Source organism: Pleurodeles waltl, chromosome 4_2 (genome assembly GCF_031143425.1).
Source record: "Pleurodeles waltl isolate 20211129_DDA chromosome 4_2, aPleWal1.hap1.20221129, whole genome shotgun sequence".
Taxonomy (NCBI): domain Eukaryota; kingdom Metazoa; phylum Chordata; class Amphibia; order Caudata; family Salamandridae; genus Pleurodeles; species Pleurodeles waltl.
The window spans coordinates 554,211,516-554,229,240 of NC_090443.1; the positions used below are offsets into that span (position 1 = coordinate 554,211,516).

At 48.9% G+C, this 17,725-nt stretch overlaps 1 protein-coding gene across 3 annotated transcripts in view; it reads right to left on the reverse strand.

Annotated features, from left to right (window-relative positions):
• TDRD5 (tudor domain containing 5) overlaps window positions 1–17,725 on the reverse strand; it is a 1,060,335-nt gene that overhangs the window by 438,385 nt on the left and 604,225 nt on the right. The gene's annotated exons all lie outside the window — the stretch shown is intronic.

Genomic DNA, 17,725 nt, shown 5'->3' on the forward strand with positions numbered 1-17,725 from the left:
GCTAACTTTCTCCTGCTTTCTTTTGTTCCCCTCTCTCCTTTCTAGGGGGTGTGGATGGAGCACGCCTAGGGTGCATTTGTTGTGCTGATCATATGATGGGCTGGTTTGTGCTGTGGTCCTGGTACAGTATTGTGTAGGAGTTCAGGGTGCCTCTCCACAGTCAGTGGTAGGCCATGGTTGTAGGTCAAGGTTTTAGGCTGTGGGTCCTGACAGCAGGGATGGTGATGGATGTGCAGTATGATATGCCGTTGTTTTACTGTTTAACTAGGGTGGACGGAGTTGGGGTTGTTGAAATATTCTGTATTCTTTCTGTTGTGGAGTACACGTTAACAGTCCTCTTGAAACTGGGGAAGGGTGGATTACAATGCAGTTCATACCATCCAAACTCTTTGATAAACATGGACGATAAACTCTTCACAGGTATCCTAGCAGCAAATATTAATTCTCTTCTGCCGTCCTCATTAAATCCAGGTCAAGCAGGCTTCAGCCGTCATTAGCAATGTGGGGACAACACCAAGAGAACTCTGCACTTGCTTGATAAGGCCCAAGGCTCTTGAGGGAACGTAATGCTCCTGGCAGACAATGCAGACAAAATATTTGACAGAGTGTACTGGCACTATCTTCTCACTACCCCGGTACACTTCAGCTTTGGGAGCAAATTATGCAGCTGGATATGAAGAGGCTATAGTGTCCCTAGTGATGGTGAGAGTCAACGGTGTCACGCTGGCCCCCCATCACATGGGGACACCTCAGGGTTGTCCGCTGTCACCTCTGCTGTTCGCCCATCACATGGAGCCAATGGCATGGAAAGTCTGGGATGGACCGCAGTTCACTATGGTCCACTTTGGAGGGAATACACATACCACCGCACTCTATCTTCTCTTGATGACACCACACAATCCCTGATAGCTTTTTTTTTTTTAGAGTTGCAGCCTTCAGCCACAATTAGTTACCCTATATCCTTTGTCACAGTCCCATTCCCCTATCTCTTGTTTAGTCATGCAGATAGCTGTAGGAAGCTGGCCTGGTGTGTGGTGGACACATATGGTGTTTAGTGGACACATATGGTGTTTGCACCTCATACCAGGTCCAGGTAACCCCTATTAGTTATTAAACAGTGTTGGGGAAGCTAGGGCTCTCTAGAGGTAGCTGTGGTGAGCAGCCAAGACTGATCTAAGAGGAGTATAAAGCACTTGCAATACCACAGTAGTCACACAGTAACTTATCTCACATGAAAAGATCCACACAGTGTTGCAAAAATAAAGATACTTTATTACAGTAACAATGAATTAGACTGTAGGCAGTCCCCCAACAGGAGGTAAGTATTCACTATATACACACATTAGGTACAAGGAACTAGCATAGAAAACCAACATGCACTGGTAAAAAATAGAAAATAGCTACGGCCCCATGGGGAGCCAAATCAGATACTAAAATAGTGGAATGCGAAATCAAGTCCCCCACGCAAGAATGTGAAGTAGTTGGAAGAGAGCTGGGAGAACTTGAAACCCCAATAAGTGAGTACCTAGATGAGAGAAGAGGTAAGTTACCTGGTCTTCCCATAGACTAACAAGGCGGCTTGGAAAAGGAAGTTTGCAAGACCAGGACCAGTCCAGTGGAACCCAACGGTGCATTCTGGATGAAGAGGACCTGCAAGAGGACGGGACAGAGCCCATTACATGCAGGAGTGTCCAGGTGGGACAGGAGCAGCTGCCCACCCCTCTGTCGAAGAAGATCCAGGTCGACGGTGAAGATGGTCAGATTTGGAGCCCAGGAGCTGCAGAGGCGTCCCTGAAGTCACGCAGAAGCTGTCCCACGTCGGTCGCTGGGTCGCAGATGGGTCAGTGGTCAGGAGGACCACTAACATGCCTTGGCAAGTACAAATCCGGGCAGAAGAGAATTTGCAGAGGTGAAGAAGACCAGCAAGGTCCAGGGGACTCCACCTTTGGAGGTGAGCCAGGCTGACCCTCAGCAGTCAGGCGATCCAGCAGAAGCAATCAATACCCTCACAGGCAATCCACTGGCACCAGGCACAGTAAGTGGCAGTGAGGCCCAATCACCTGGAGAGGAGTCCCACATCGTTGGTGCAGTATAGAGGCGACTATCCTTGCAAGGATGAAGTGCTGGAGACCGGGGCTACTTGGAGCCTGAAGTTTCCTTGGAGCAGGAGTCAACAAGCCTTGGATGCTGCAAGAGTAGGGATGCACAGCGAATCTGTCCTGCAGGGAGAGGCAAGGGCTCACTGTCTCCCAAGTTGGAGAGATGGCTGAGAGGACCAAGATGATCACTCAGAACCACCACCTGTGTTGGAGGATCCCCGCAGTTCCAGCGGACAGCAGATCCCAGCAATAGCACATCATTGCCGTAGGTATCTGCGGATGCAGGGGAGTGACTCCTTCACTCCAGGGAAATTCCTTCTTACACCTTTGGTGCAGCTGAAGTCTTGCCGATTCCAGAGCATGCACAGCCGTCGAAATGATGCAATTACTGGAAGGAGTCGGAGAAAGAAAGTTGCAAGGGGGGGTCATCTTGGGGGTTGCAGTCTTGCTTGGTTCCTGTGAAGTCCATCAGTGGTTCCGGTGGCCAGGAGCAGAAGAGGTCAATGCAGAGGAGTCTCAGTAGAGTCTTACATGCAGAATATGGGGACCCACCCGCAAGGGAGTCCCTAATTAGCCCTAACAGGGGTCTTGGTCACTCTACCGGGTGACTACCTACGAGAGGGGGTCATTAACCACAGATACCTGTCCTGACCACCCAGATGCTCAAAGGGTGCCTCTGCACATCTTGTTTCCAAGGTGGAAAAATCAAGTGGTTACCTGGCAGAGCTATGGAGACCACCAGTGGGGTGGTGATGGACAGGGGAGTGGTCACTCCACTTTCCTTTGTGTAGTTGCACGTCAGAGGCGGGACCGGGGGGTCCCTGGACTGGTGCAAACCAGATTATGCAAGGAGGGCATCAAATATGCCCTTCAAAGCAAGCCGGTGGTGTGGGAGGCTACCCCTTCTCTGTCTTTTACGACCTATTTCCAAGGGGCTTGTTCTGCCTTCCTCTGCTTGAGCTGGTCAAGCAGCAGGCGGGCACAAACCTGTCTGAGGGGCTGTAGCAACGTGGGCTGCTCGCAAACCTTGGAAGACTGGTAGAAGCAATACTGGGGAGTCCTCTAAGGAGTCCCCAGGTTGCATGGAATCATGCCACAAATACTGGCATTAGTATGATACCATACATGCCTAGGTTCAAAGTTACCATTATGTAGCTGGACCATAGGTACTGACCTGTGCCAGTACATGGGTAAAATGGCTTCCTCACACTTGCGAAGTCCAGTGCATTGGAATTGGGGTTCATAGGGGCACCTGTGCTCATGCCGGGGTGCCCTCACACACAGGAACCTGCACCCTGCCCTTTGGGCGTGACTTACAGTGACCTCGAGTAGTGAAAGGGTGCATAAACCTTTTCACGCAAGCTGCAAATGGCAGGCCTTCAGACAGAGTTTGAATGGGCTTCCATGGGTGGCATAATACATGCTGCAGCCCATGGGGATCTTGGGTATACCAATGTCTGAGGTACCTAAGTACCATATACTAGGGACTTACAGGGGTACACCACATTGCCAATTGGGGGGTGTAAAGTGTACCAAGACAACCAAATTTAGAGGAGAGACCACAAACACTGGGGTCCTGGTTATCATGATCCAATTGAAAACAGTCTAATCAAGCACACTGATAAAAGGCAGAAAGTGGGGGTAACTATGCCAAAAACACAAAATCCCCCCACCCCTTCAAAAACAAAGGACAATAAGACTAACCTTCTCCAGATGAGTCTCCATTGTCTAAGTGGAAATATCAGGAGAGTCCATCTGCATTTGAGTGGTTACTACCAGGTCAATGTTTTACTGTACAGTCCATTCTCTGTAGGGAGGTAGACCACCTCAACAATTTTGGATGTTCACCTTTTATCTGTTTAAGCCAGTGGTTCCCAAACTTTTTCGATCCCCGGCTCCTTTGACCTATTGGCCACGGCTCCCCATTATGTTACTTTTTTTTGGCGGGTGGGGGAACGTAATCCCAGCCTGAACCTGTACCTACACTATTTACAGTTTGTCTTCTTTATTCTCTCCTTCTGGTTGCTGAAAACCATTTATTGGAAACTATTTTTGTTCTTTGGTCATAGGGATATTATTAATGGTACTTTGGCACCCTCCGCCGGTCACAATAATTAATGCAGGGGGTTTTGTTTCCAATACCATGATGAAAAGCTGCCGATTCAAAGCACCTCCGAGTGGTTTCCAGACTGTGTGCGGCGCCCCTGGCTAGTTTTGAGGGCGCACCAGGGAGCCGCGGCGCACAGTTTGGGAACCACTGGTTTAAGCCATAGGAGGGACTTGTGGTCTGTTTGAACAAGTAAGTGAGTGCCAAACAGGTACGACCTCAGCCTCTTCAAGGCACAGACTACAGCAAAAGCCTCCCTCTCAATGGCTGACCAATGCTTTTCTGTGGGGGTCAACCTTCTACTTATCAATGCAACAGGTTGATCCTGGCCCACTTCATTAAGTTGTGAAAGTACTGCCCCTATAAATGTAGGAAGCTGGCCTCGTATGTAGTAGGTATCTAAGGAACGTCCACCTTATACCAGGTCCAGGCATCCCCTATTAGTGTAGTGTAGGCAGTGTCTAGAAGCCAGGCTCTCTAGAGGTAGCTGTGGATGAGCAGCCAAGGCATATCTAGGAGACATGCAAAGCTCATGCAATACCACTGAAGTCACACAGAACTTACACACATGAAAAAAATACTCAGTGTTACAAAAATAAAGGTACTTTATTTTACTGACACAATTACCAAAAGCACTACATAGGCAACTCTCCAAAAGGAGGTAAGTAAACACAATAAATATGTACACTAGTAATCAGAAATAGACATAAATACCAATAGAAAACAGTGCAATAGCAATAAACAATAGCGACCATAGGGGGAGCTCAAACCTTATACTAAACAAAATGGAATGCGAATGCAAGACCCCCATCCAGGTAAGTGGAATTTGTAGAGGGAAGCTGGAGGAACTAGGAACCTCAAAAGCTAAGTACCACAGTGTCCCCCAGTGAACAGGAAGAAAGGAGTAAATTACAGTTTTTTCCCCAAAAGGACTGAAAAGAAGAATAATGCACCAACCAGACAAGACTGCAAGAAACCAGTGGTTGATTCCTGAAGAGGAAGCCCTGAAAATGAAGGGGGTCGAACCAGAACTCGTGAAAGTGTCTGGTGTAGCAGGAGCCACTGCCCACCCGTCTGTGGTTGCAGGAATTGATCGACGGTAGGACGAGGACAGTCAGCAATGCAGTCCTAGAGTCTGTGAAGAGCTCCTGGAGTATGCAGTCGACGTCCCACGCCGGATGAAAGATTGCAGACTGTCTCTGGCCTGGAAAAGCCACCAACAAGCCTTGGCAAAGGCAAGAGTCGTGGTAGAGGAAAAGTTGAGCTGCCGGGGACCAGCAAGGTCTGGAAAACTCAACTCACGGAGGGGAGTCTCAGGGGACCCTCAGCAATGCAGTCTCTCCACAGAAGAAGAGTTAGCCCCCAAAAGAGACCCACTGGAAGAAGACCCAGGAGTCGCAGAGGAGCCCATGCAGCACAACTGAAGAAGGGCACCACGCTGCAGGAGATGCACGCAGAGGGCTGTGGTCATAGGGAAGAGTGCTGGGGCTACACAGAGCCTGAAGACCCTTTGAAGCAGATGCCAACAAGCCTTGGTAGCTGCAAGAGATGCGGTGCACAGGGGTATTGTCATGCGTGGTAAGGCAAGGGCTTAACTTCATCACATTTGGACAGCTGGCAGAGAAGACCAAGGGGACCACTCCAGACTACCACGCGTGATGCAAGATCCACGCTGCTCAGGATGAAAGGAGATCCACACAGCTGATCGTTGTTGCTGTTTGTGTCTGTGGGTGCAGGGAAATGACTCCAAGGGAGATACCTTCTTGCTTCTTGTGCAGAATTAGGACTTGCCGCCTTCAGAGGATGCACAGCTGGGGAAATGTTGCAGTTGCTGGAAGGAGCCAGAGAAACAATGTCAGATTCTAAGTTCCTGTGGATTCCAGTTGCGATTCTAGTGGCCAGAAGTCAAAGTAGACACTGCAGAGGAGTACTGCTGGAATCTTGCAAGTTGAATCTGAGAACCTACCCAAGAGGGAGACCCTAAATAGCCCTGCAAGGTGGATTGGTCAGCTAGCCAGTTAAGCATCTATCAGGAGGGGGCTCTGATGTCACCTGCCTGACCACTCAAAAGTTCCCAGAGGTCCCTGCCAACCTTGGAAACAAGATGGCAGAACCCAGGGAACCTCTGAAGAATCTCGGAGCACCACCCTTGGGGTAGTGAAGGACAGGGAGTGGTCACTCCCCTTTCCATTGTCCAGTTTCGCGCCAGAGCAGGGACTGGGGGTCCCTGAACCGGTGTGGACTGGTTTATGCACTGAGGGCACCAAATGTGCCCTTCAAAACATACCAGTGGCTTGTGGAGGCTACCCCTCCCAAGCCAGTCACACCTATTTCCAAACGGAGAGGGTGTTACCTCCCTCTCCCAAAGAAAATCCTTTGTTCTGCCTTCCTGGGCTTGATCAGATCAAGCAGCAGGAGGGTGGAAACCTGTCCGAGGGGTGGCAGCAGTTTGGGCTGCCCGGAGAACCCCAGAAGGCTGGTAGGAGCAATGCTCTGGGTCCTCTAAGGAGCCCCCAGAGTCCATGGAATCATACTTCCAATACTAGTACTGGGGTATGATTCTGACATGTTTGATACCAAACTTGCCTAGGTTTCGGAGTTACCATTATGTAGCTGGACATAGGTAGTGACCTATGTCCAGGACACGTGCACTCACGAAGTCCAGGAAAATGGAGCTGGAGTTTGTGGGGGCACCTCAGCTAGTGCAGTGGGGCCCTCACACACAGGTACGTGCACCCGGCCCTCTGGGCTAGGAGGCCCGGCCATAGGGGTGACTTACAGTGACATGGTGCAGTGACCTAGTAGTGAAAGGATGCATGCATCCTTTCATGCAGGCTGCAATGCCAAGCCTTCAGAACACCTTGCATGGGGCTCCCATGGGTGGCATAATACATGTTGCAGCCTATAGGGATCCCCTGGTTCCCCAATGCCCTGGATACCTATGTACCATATATGGGGGTACCAGTATGCCCAATGTGGGGTGAAAAAGGTTCCAGCAATCATGTTTAAAGGAGAAAGCATAATTACTGGGGTCCTGGTTAGCAGGATCCCAGTGAACACAGTCAACCCTACTGACAAACAGGCAACAAAGTGGGGGTAACAATGCTAGAAAGAGGCTACTTTCCTACAGAGGGTCACTCTCTTCTTCCGGACCTTCATCAGTGGCCATGAGTAAAGTCATGTCAGTCCTGGTATAGTAAGGTTTCAGGCTATTCACATGAAGTACCCTGAGGGGGCTTCTGGGAGTGCCTAGGTCAACCAAGTAGGTGACCTCACATTTCTTCTCCACAATAGTGTGAGGACCACTCCACTTATCTTGGAGTGTGATGGGAGCCACAGGAACCACACTTTCTGTCCAAGTAAACAGTTCAACACAGCCTTTGGTCATGCCACTGCTTTTGCAGTTTCAGGCAGGCCTCAAGGTTTTTAGATGATTTCTTCATGAACTCAGCCATTCTGGATCTTTATCCTAGTACATAATGTACTATGTCCTGTTTGATGGGTTTGAGAGGTTGCTCTCAACCATCCCTCACAAGGGAACGTGGACTCCTAAAAGGATGCCCAAACAAAAGCTCAAACAGGCTATAGCCCACTCCCTTCTGTAGAACTTTTTCTGTAGATGAAGAGGAGGCAAGGCAATAGGACATCCCTTTTTTGAGAGTCCCATGATCATGCCTTTGAGAGTTTTGTTGAACCTTTCAACTAACCAATTTGTTTGTGTATGATAAGGGGTGGTGAAAATACATGTTACACCACACTCCTTCCACATGGCTTTAAGGTATGCAGGAGCTTTAGGGATTCTAAGGGGAACTGACTCTGCGTACCTGGTGGCATGGTCTACCACCATCAGTATAATCCTGTTCCCAGATGCAGCTGGACGGTCCAGGGTGCCAACAATGTCCTCCCATACCCTCTCAAAGGGTAACCCCCAACCACTTGTTTCAGAATTAGGGGGACCTTTGAAGTGCCACCTCTCTTGCCACTGGGCTTTACAGGTAACACAGGAGCGACAAAACTCCTTTGTATCCTCAAACATGTGAGTCCAGTGAAAGTGTGGGGCATGTCTGTCCCAAGTCTTGCTTTTTCCCCCAAATGGCCTGCAAGGGGAATGTCATGTGCCAAGGTCATGAAAAACTCCCTAAACTTTTTAGGAATGACCAGCCTTCTGGTGGCACCGGGTTTGGGGTTCCTTGCCTCAGAATAAAGGAGGTTATTGTTCCAGTAGACCCTATTGGTCCCAGTGACATCCCCTGCTTCCTGAGCTGCAGCTTGCTGCCTCAGAGTTTAGAGAGTAGGACAGGACTTCTGTTCGAGGCAAAGTTCCTACCCGGTGGGTCGTCCTATACCTAAGAGCTCAGTTGTATCACCCTTTAGCTCCTGTGGTGTAGGTTCCACCCAAGGGTCAGGTTCCTCTCCCTCAGGTTTTGGATACTCATCAGAAGCCTGAATAGCGGGTAACTTCTTATCCTGCCTGCATTTCTTTTTGGGAGCTTCCTGGGCCATTTATTCAGGCTCCATTGCTCTTTGCTCACTGTTTCTAGGCCTGAGCCCTGGTTAAAGCAAAAATGTACCCAGAGATACCCAGCATTGCTGCATAGGCCTCCAACTCCACTTCAGCCCAGGCTGAAGTCTCCAAATCATTACCTAACAGACATTTTACAGGTAAGTCAGTGAATACCTCTACTTTTTTTGGGCAAATAACCCCACCTCCCCCCCAGCTAAGGTCAACAACAGTCATGGGGTAGCAATGAGTTTTGTTGTGAGCGTCAGTAACTTAAGTGTGACCAAGTAGGTGTTGTTCAGGTGACACCAGTTTTTCAGTCACCATTGTGATACTGGCATCTGTGTCCCTGTAGGCCTTACTCTCAACACCATTGATTAGGGGATTCTGTCTATACTTATCCATATTAAGGGGCCGGGCAGTTAGGGTGGCAAGGTCAATTTGTACAAGCCCTGATAATCATGAATATTGCTGCCACGCAACCAGCCTTCCAGGTACTTGACAGAGCTGTCCACAAAATCTACCCAATCCAGTGAGAACTTCTTCCTAGTCTCCCTGAAATTGATTCTATATTCCTCTGTGATTAACCCAAATCCATCAAGGAGTGCATTCTTAAGTGCTTGATAATTGTCTGCATCTTCCTCCTTGACAGTGAAGAGTTTGTCCCTGCCTTTGTCAGAAAAGGAAAAGCACACGATAGATGCCTACTGTCTATGATGGACCCTCTGTACCTTAAAGGCCCTCGCCAAGGCAGTGAAGCACTTGTAAATGTCATGCCCAACCTTGTAAGGTGGGACACTTTTACTGAGATTTCTGGAGTGATAGGAGTCCTCCCTGACTCTAGTTTCTCTAAAGCTGTTGCTGCCACATGGGGTATCAACCTCAAATTCTACCTTTCCATCTCCACTGCCAATGCCTCCCTATATAGGGCTAACTTCTGCTGCTGCAGCCTCATTCTGGCCTCTTCTAACCTCAGTTTGCTGAACTCTCTATCTAGGGACTCCCCCTCTGAGATAGCGTGGTTAGTCTCACCACATACTGCTGAGGGTGTGGACAGATGAGAAGGATCTACCCCTCCTCCGGGAAACCCTCTGCACCAATCCCCTGGGAGTAAAAGTGGACCTACTGGTGTGTGTCCCCCTTCTCACTGCCATGAGTGTTCCCTTCAGGACTGGTGTGTTCCCCAGTTTCTTCCTGACGATCTCCAGTGAAATCTAGATCTAACCTATCTAATACTAGAGGGTCAGTCTCTGCCTCCTGCTCTTCCTGGCCTGTAGAGCTCTGGCTATCAGCCCAAGGAGCAATCCTATGAGTAGAGATGTGTTGGGATTTCTCCCTGTCTTCCGCTTCCTAGAAGCATACATCTCCCTCAATTCCTGAAATGTGAGGCCCTCATACTGAGAGTCTGGAGTGTGAGCTATGTTTTCTACTGAATACATTTTCCTAGAGTAGTGTGGGTTGACCTACTTACACTAAGTTACTAAACGTTTAGAAAAAGAGTTATGCCAGATCCCCAACTTACTCAAACTAGAAGCCTACTGATCCTAACTACCAAGTATAATGTAACCTATAGACTAGTGATGGACTTTCCTGTGGAAAGTTACCAGTTACAGACTGTAATGCAATTGCAAGTGTCTTATCCCATTGCTGTCCCAACAATGTAGGAAGCTGGCCTGGAGGGTGGTAGACACCTATGGTGTTTGCAACCTTTATTAATTAGTGAACCGTGTCTAGGAAGCCAGAGCTCTCTAGTGGTAGCTGTGGTGAGCAGCCAAGACTCATTTAGGAAGAGTGGAAAGCACTTACAATACACCAGCAGTCACACAGTAACTTATCTCACATGAAAGGAACCACACAGTGTTGCAAAAATAAAGGAACGTTATTACAGTAACAATGAACTAGATTACTATCGGCAGTCCCCCAAATGGAATTAAGTATACACTATATATACACAGTAAGAACTAGGAATTATCATAGAAAAACAAGCATTGGTAAGAAATAGCAGAAAATAGCTAGGGCCCTGTTTGGGGGGGGGGGGGGGGCATACCATATAATAAAAAAGCAGTCAGGAGAGCGAGTAGAAGCAGTGGCAGCCCCCACCGGCAACCCACTGGCAGGAGGTACAGTAAGTTGCAGTGAGGCCCAATCAGCACACCTGGAGGAGTCCCACATCCCTGGAGCAGCAGAGAGGAGACTGTCTTTGCAAGGATGAAGTGCTGAAGGCAGGGCCACTTGGAACCTGAAGAACCCTTGGAGCAGGAGTCAACAAGCCTTTGTTGCTGCAAGAGTCGTGGTTCACAGGGATTCTGTCCTGCAGGAACAGGCATGGGCTCACCATCTTCCAAGTTGGAGAGCTGGCAGAGAGGACTAAGAGGACCACAAAACCACAACCTGTGTTGCAGGATCCACGCTGTTCCAGAGGAGAGCAGGTCCCAAAAGCCAGACATCGTTGTCTTAGGTGCCTGCGGATGCAGGGGAGTGGCTCCTTCACTCCAAGGGAGATTTATTCTTGCTCCTTTGGTGCAGTTGAAGTCTCGCTGACCCCAGAGGAAATGTTGCAAATGCTGGAAGGAGCCGATGACACAATGTTGCAAGGCCATGTCGTCCCGGGAGTTGAAGGCTTGTTTTGGATCCTGGAGAGTCCAGCAGCAGTTCCAGTGACCAGGAACAGAAGAGGTTGATGTAGAGCACTCCTTGTGGAGTCTTGCACACGGAATCTGGAGACCCACCAGCAAGGGAGTCCCTAAATAGCCTAACAGGGGGCTTGGTCGCTCTGCAGGGTCACCACCTATCAGAAGAGGTCACTGACGTCAGACACCTGTCCTGACCAACCAGATGCCCCCAGGGGCCGCAGCACATCTTGTTTTGAAGATGGCAGAATAAAGTAGAGGAGAGCTGAGAACCACCCCTGAGGTGGTGATGGACAGGGGAGTGGTCACTCCCCTAACCTTTGTGTGCTTTCGCGCCACAGCAGGGACTGGTGCAAACCGGATTATGCAAGGAATGCACCAAATGTGCCCTTCAAAGCAAGCAAGTGGTGCGGGGAGGCCACCCCTCCCCAGCCTTGTAACACCTATTTTAAAGGGAGAGGGTGTTGCCTCCATCTCCCACAGGAAATTCTTTGCTCTGCCTACCCCTGCTTGAGCTGGTCAAGCAGCAGGAGACCAGAAACCTGTCGCAAGGACTGCAGCAGCGTGGGCTGCCTTTAAACCCTGGAATACTGGTAGGAGCAATACTGGGGGGGAGGGGTTGGGGGGAATCATGCCATTAATACTGGCATTAATATTGGGGTATGATTCTGACATGTTTTATAACAAACATGCCTAGGTTTGGGGTTACCATTCTGCAGCTAGACCACAGGTTGTAAGTGACCTGTGCCAGTACACAGGTAAAATGGTTCTTGCATTTATAAAGTCCAGTACATTGGAACTGGGGTTCGTAGGGGCACATCTGTTCATGCAGGGGTACCCCCCAACACAGAAACCTGCACCCTTCCCTTTGGGCTGGAAGGGCCTACCATGGGGGTGATTTACAGTGACCTAATGTAGTGACCTGTGATGAAAGGGTACATGCACCTTTTCACCCAAGCTGCAGTGGCAGGCCTGCAAACACATTTTGAATGGGCTCCCAAGGGTGGCATAATACATTCTAAAGCACATGGGAGTCTCCCGGTATCCCAATGCCCTGGGTACCTATGTGCCATATACTAGAGACTTATAAGGGGACACCAGTATGACAATTGTGGATTGCACAAAGGTCCAAGGTAACCAAATTTGGAGGGAGAGAGCACATCACCAGGGACCTGGTTAGCAGGATGTCAGTGAAAACAGTCTAAGCTCACTGATAGCAGCCAAAAAGAGGGTACTTTCTTACAGTACCAACATTCTTATTGAAGCAATTATACCCATAATAGAGAGGGTGAGATGGCTCCATTTAGAGAATAGGGATTAATACGATTAACAAAGGGTATAAAATTAATTAGTATAAATCGTATTCACTGTTGTAATAATCCCTAGATAGTGTATAGGATTTGGGTTAGTTAATGGCTGTAGCTCTGGCATTAATGTTTGCAAAGTGCAATCAATTAATAAAATCTCAGTTTTCCCTTTAATAATCTCATACCCACCTAATTCCTGAAACTGAGCAAACGACTCAAAAACTCTGAATTGAAGTTCTACCCTAGGACCTAAAATTAGCACAATATTGTACGTGCAGAACATAATTTGGGGAATTTCAGTAATAGGAATGTTGATTTGATTATCTATTCTAATCACTAGTGCCAAGGGTTCTATTAAAAAAATGAAACTAAAACAGGAGCAAATGAGCACCCCTGTCGAGTCTCTCTCCCCTCTCTTTACAGAGACCAGCTTCCAAATTATTTACAGTAAATCTCACTCACACACCTTCATAGAGATGACTTAATAGAGTAATACATTGTTTTGGAAACAAAACACTGCCAAAACGTAAAACAGGCTGTTCCAGAAACCCGGATCTGGATCGAGAGAAAAAAAAGATGAGCTGGTATCTGTTTAAATTTTTTTTTTAAATAAGTAAAGAGCGTCAATTAAAAAATGTACATTTGTTGACAACTGCCTACCCTTGATGAACCTGTTTTGATCTCTATTTATCAACTGGTGTCAACTGAGTTTCATCTAATAGCCAGAAGTTTTGTGATGATTTTATAATGTGAGTTTAGTATGTTGATTGGTTTGTATAAGTTCAAACTTTCGGCATCTTCATTAAAAAAAAAAAGCTTATCTGAGACTGAAGAATATGCCCCCTTGTAAAATATGATTCACTAATAATAGAAAATATGGATTCAGGGTCTTTGCAAATTTTATTTTTAGAAAACTCGATAGATAATTACTCCTCACCACCTGACTTGTCATTTGTTAAAGATTTAACTACATTATCTCCTTTTTCCATTGAGACTATGGATACTATAGAATCCCTGGCCTGTTCATCTCGAGCAGGAATGGGAAGGTTCTTTAAAAAAGTCTGCATCCTATCCACATCTAAAGTTTGAAGTGATTACATATGCTTTTATAAAGCAGGGGTGTGTGGTCAAGATGACAGCGGCATGAGACATGTTTTCCAGTTCTCCATCTCTGCTACCCGCCGATCCCTGCTAAGTGCCATTGAAACGCCTTGGGGGCCCTCACATTCTGCCTCCAAGCACCACCCGACTCTTGAACAGAGGTCTTCAAACTGGGGGGTGGGCCAAGTGATCCTGGGTGGGGGTGCGGGGCTCTAGCCAAAATAAGCAATTCTGACGGGGCCCAATGATTTTTATTTTTCAACTGGCGGCGCAACATTCAAAAGTTTGGAGACCACTGCTCTAGAAGATACACCTGCTGAGGGTGTGCTGCACAGAGAGGAACACCAGCGAGCGCCCACCTGATTGAGCATAAGATGGCACGCACAACTGGGGATACGGCACCCCCATGGTGATTGGAGGGCCAGGAGGCGGTGGTGTGGACCTGGAGAGAGACACGGATCGCACAGAGGTACAACGCTGCAGCGCAGGGACAGCGGGCCGTGACCGGTGGCTCCTGCTTGAGGGCCCAGCCACTGCAGCACAACTTGGCAGTGCAGCGGCTGCTGCAAAGATGGAATACACCGCCGTGTGGTGGACCACTGCTGGGGGCCTTGGAAAGAGCACCCCCCTTCTGGATGCCTCCTGGTTGGATACGGCAGACTAGTCTGCGGGGAGCTGGCAGCACAGTCAAGCAATAGACCATGGCTGGGACCCGGGCCCGCTGGGGACGAGACAGATGCTCACTGGCATGGTTGTCCGCCTCCGGGGTCCTGCACTAAGCATATCTAGCGAGGCCCAGCTGAGCGAGCAGAGACATAGGCCGTGGGGCTGACAGGTCTATCCTTAAGCCGACACGGGGTGGTGGACTCCCTGTCCTGGCGAGAGCAGTAGTGGAGGCAATAACACAAGCAGCCTTTTTCACCTAGACAGCTATGTGTGCTTCGGGGCAGGATTGGTCCGCCGCTGCCTAGTGCACTCCAGTACCAACATCACCAGCACCAACAGGGCCTGCATACAAGACCCAGCACGCAGGAGAGAATTTGCCCAGAGGAGACACTAAGACACGAGCTGAGGTCGGGCCAGGACTGAGAGGTCCCTTATGGGGTATGAACAGCCCTGAAAGACAACAGGGGCCTGGTCGGGTTGAGTGGATAAGGAGACCTGGCCACGTCTTAAGACAGCGGTGACCAGTACCTGCACTGATAGAGAGAGGCCGGGTCATACTGCAGGACTGACAGGACTGCACCCACACAAAGCGAGACATAAGCGGAGCATCGAACCGGCTTGGCCCCTAAATCCTCCTTAAGATTCATCTCATGTTCTTCTAGGGCAGATAGCTGGAAATGCTCTCCAAACACTGGATACAGACAAGAGGTTGAGCTGCATCATTACCATATCAACATGGCAACAGCTCGAACCAAAAATAATCTTTCCCTTAAGGAAATGTTGGTAAAGACGCCCACCTCGGACTACTCCTTGTAGATACCTCCGGAGGCCCAGATGGAGCACACAGAAATTGATGGCACAGTTACTCACTCATTCCTGGAGGCGCTGTTCGGCTTGTTGTGGGAAGATCTACAAACGGTCAAGCAAGAGCTGTCCCAGGAACTTAGGGCAGTACAGAGGGACTTGGTGGAGATTGGGGACCATGTCTTCACACTGGATGACAACACATCGGGCAGGGACGAACAACTCAAGAATCTTCAGCAGGAAGTTATCCATCTCAAGGAACAACAGATCGACATGCAGGCGCACACGGAGGCCCTTGAAAACAGGTTGCAGCGTAACAACATATGTATTAGGAGTGCCCCAACAGCAGCAGAAGTGGAGGACATCAACTCCTATGTTAAAGTCTTATTTGTGCAGATAATGGGGCCCAGTACCTGAGGTTCAAGTGGTCAGAGCACATAGGGAGGGGGTCCCTCACACCTACTTTCCCCGTGCATGGGACATTCTGTTATGTGTCAATGACACTGCGGTAAAGGAACAAATAATTTGCAGAGACAGGGAGGCACAGTCCCTGCAATTCCGAGATCATCCCCTAACTTTGTGTCAGGATCTGTTGCATATCACACTTTAAAAACAGAGGGACTCCCGCAAAGTGGCATCCAACCTCAAAGAACAGAATATTAATTACTCTTGGGGGCACCCATTCAGAATCATCTTCCAGTTGGAGGGAAGACGTCATCAGACCTGTTCCCTTTCTGAAGTCTGTGAACTTCTGGAGCTAAACAACAATGCTACAGTAGACACCTGACCTAAGCAGGAGAGCCGCAGGAAGTTTAGGTGCAATCAGAGGCACAAACGCACGCCCTTGGCCAACGCGGACTCTGACACCATGGTACGAGAAAGGAGAGAGGTGCTGGAGAAATTAGGAGGAGAACCTGATTTATGAGACCTCCCTTGAACGGAACAAGGCATGGGGTCCCCCATTTAAGAAGGCATGGGATGAGGCGGGTACGGGGCGGAACAGGATTTTACGAAGAGGGAAAGATCTGACATGGAGGCCACAAGTTGAGATCCCAAAAGCGCTTGGGTGGCCTGTTGCAAGGCCTGTCAAGGCTCTTGGACATTGTTCTTGTTCAAGTTTTTTGTTTTTTCTTCGAGCTAATTGGGACACATGACAGCTATAACCATCTGGAGAAGTCCAACGATATGAATTCCTAACCTATACACGACACACGATCTCACCCACATAGTGATCCTCAATGTGAAGGGTCTTAATAAACCCATGAAGGGAAGGGCCAGTTTTTCATACTTGGCACACGCATTCCTTTTACAGGAAACACATCTCCTGGCCCAGGACAGACTCCGCTTAAGATCTAGCATGTTCCCTCAGCAGTTTCACTCCTCAACTAATAACAAAAGGGAAGGGGTGGCCATTCTGGTCTCCAAATCATTTAAAAGAAGAGGGGGAAAAGATAGCAGAGATAGGGGGCGGTTTGTGGCTCTCCAGTTGAGAGTAGGCCACTAGGTCTTGATAGTTGCCACCATAAATGCCCTCAAGGAGGCCTTTCTCCGTACAGCAGTGGCAGAAACCAATTGCACTAAGAAGAGGATGGTGTTGCTGGGAGGGGGAAGAGGGGAAGACCTCAATGTGGTATTCCATAATGATGTGGATCACTCAAGAGTCCCGGAGTGGGGCCTCGTGGGAAGTCACGGAAGAAGGAACATGGGTCTAAATGATCTCTGAAGGATGTAAAATCCTCACATGAGGGCATACACATTCTACTCACCAAAACGTACGCTAGACTAGGTCACTTCTTGGGCACCAAATACGTACAGAGCCTAGCTTCCAAGGGGGAGATTGAACCCCGCTCGCTGTCTGATCATGTGGAGGAGGTGATTGATCTCACACCCTCTCCCCATATCTCGTCCCCCTTCTGGCACTGCCTAGGAGGTGATGACATTAACACCTGAGGGAATACTTCCGCACAGACCAGACGTAGTCCGACAAATTGAGCAGTCTATCCACTCTTATCTACTGACTGACAGCTCACACATCTGGGGCAGTCTTTTGGGATGTGCTGAAAGCGGTGATGAAAGGTGCCTTCATAGCAATTTCAGCGGGCGATAATAAATTACGCCGGGGAAAAGGGAACAGATACAACACCAGGCCGCAAAATTGGAGCGCAACCATCAAAACACAGGTGTCCCTAGAAAACAGAGGCAGCTAGAGGCAGTACGGAAACAGCTAGCACACCTAGATCTAGACGGGGCAGAACATTCATTACTCCACCTTAGACATACCTTTTATGTGGGAGGGAACAGGTGTAGGCAACTCTTGGCCAACAGACTTTGGACCCAACGCCAAGCCTCAGGGATAACGATACTAACCCGAGAGGATAGCTCGGAGATTTTGAACGATGATCTAATTGCGGCCCAATTTATGGATTTCTATAGCAATTTACACTCAGCACAGTCTACACCCAGAGGTGTGGGTAGAAGGGTATCTTCAGACAGGCAACCTTACTCGGCTA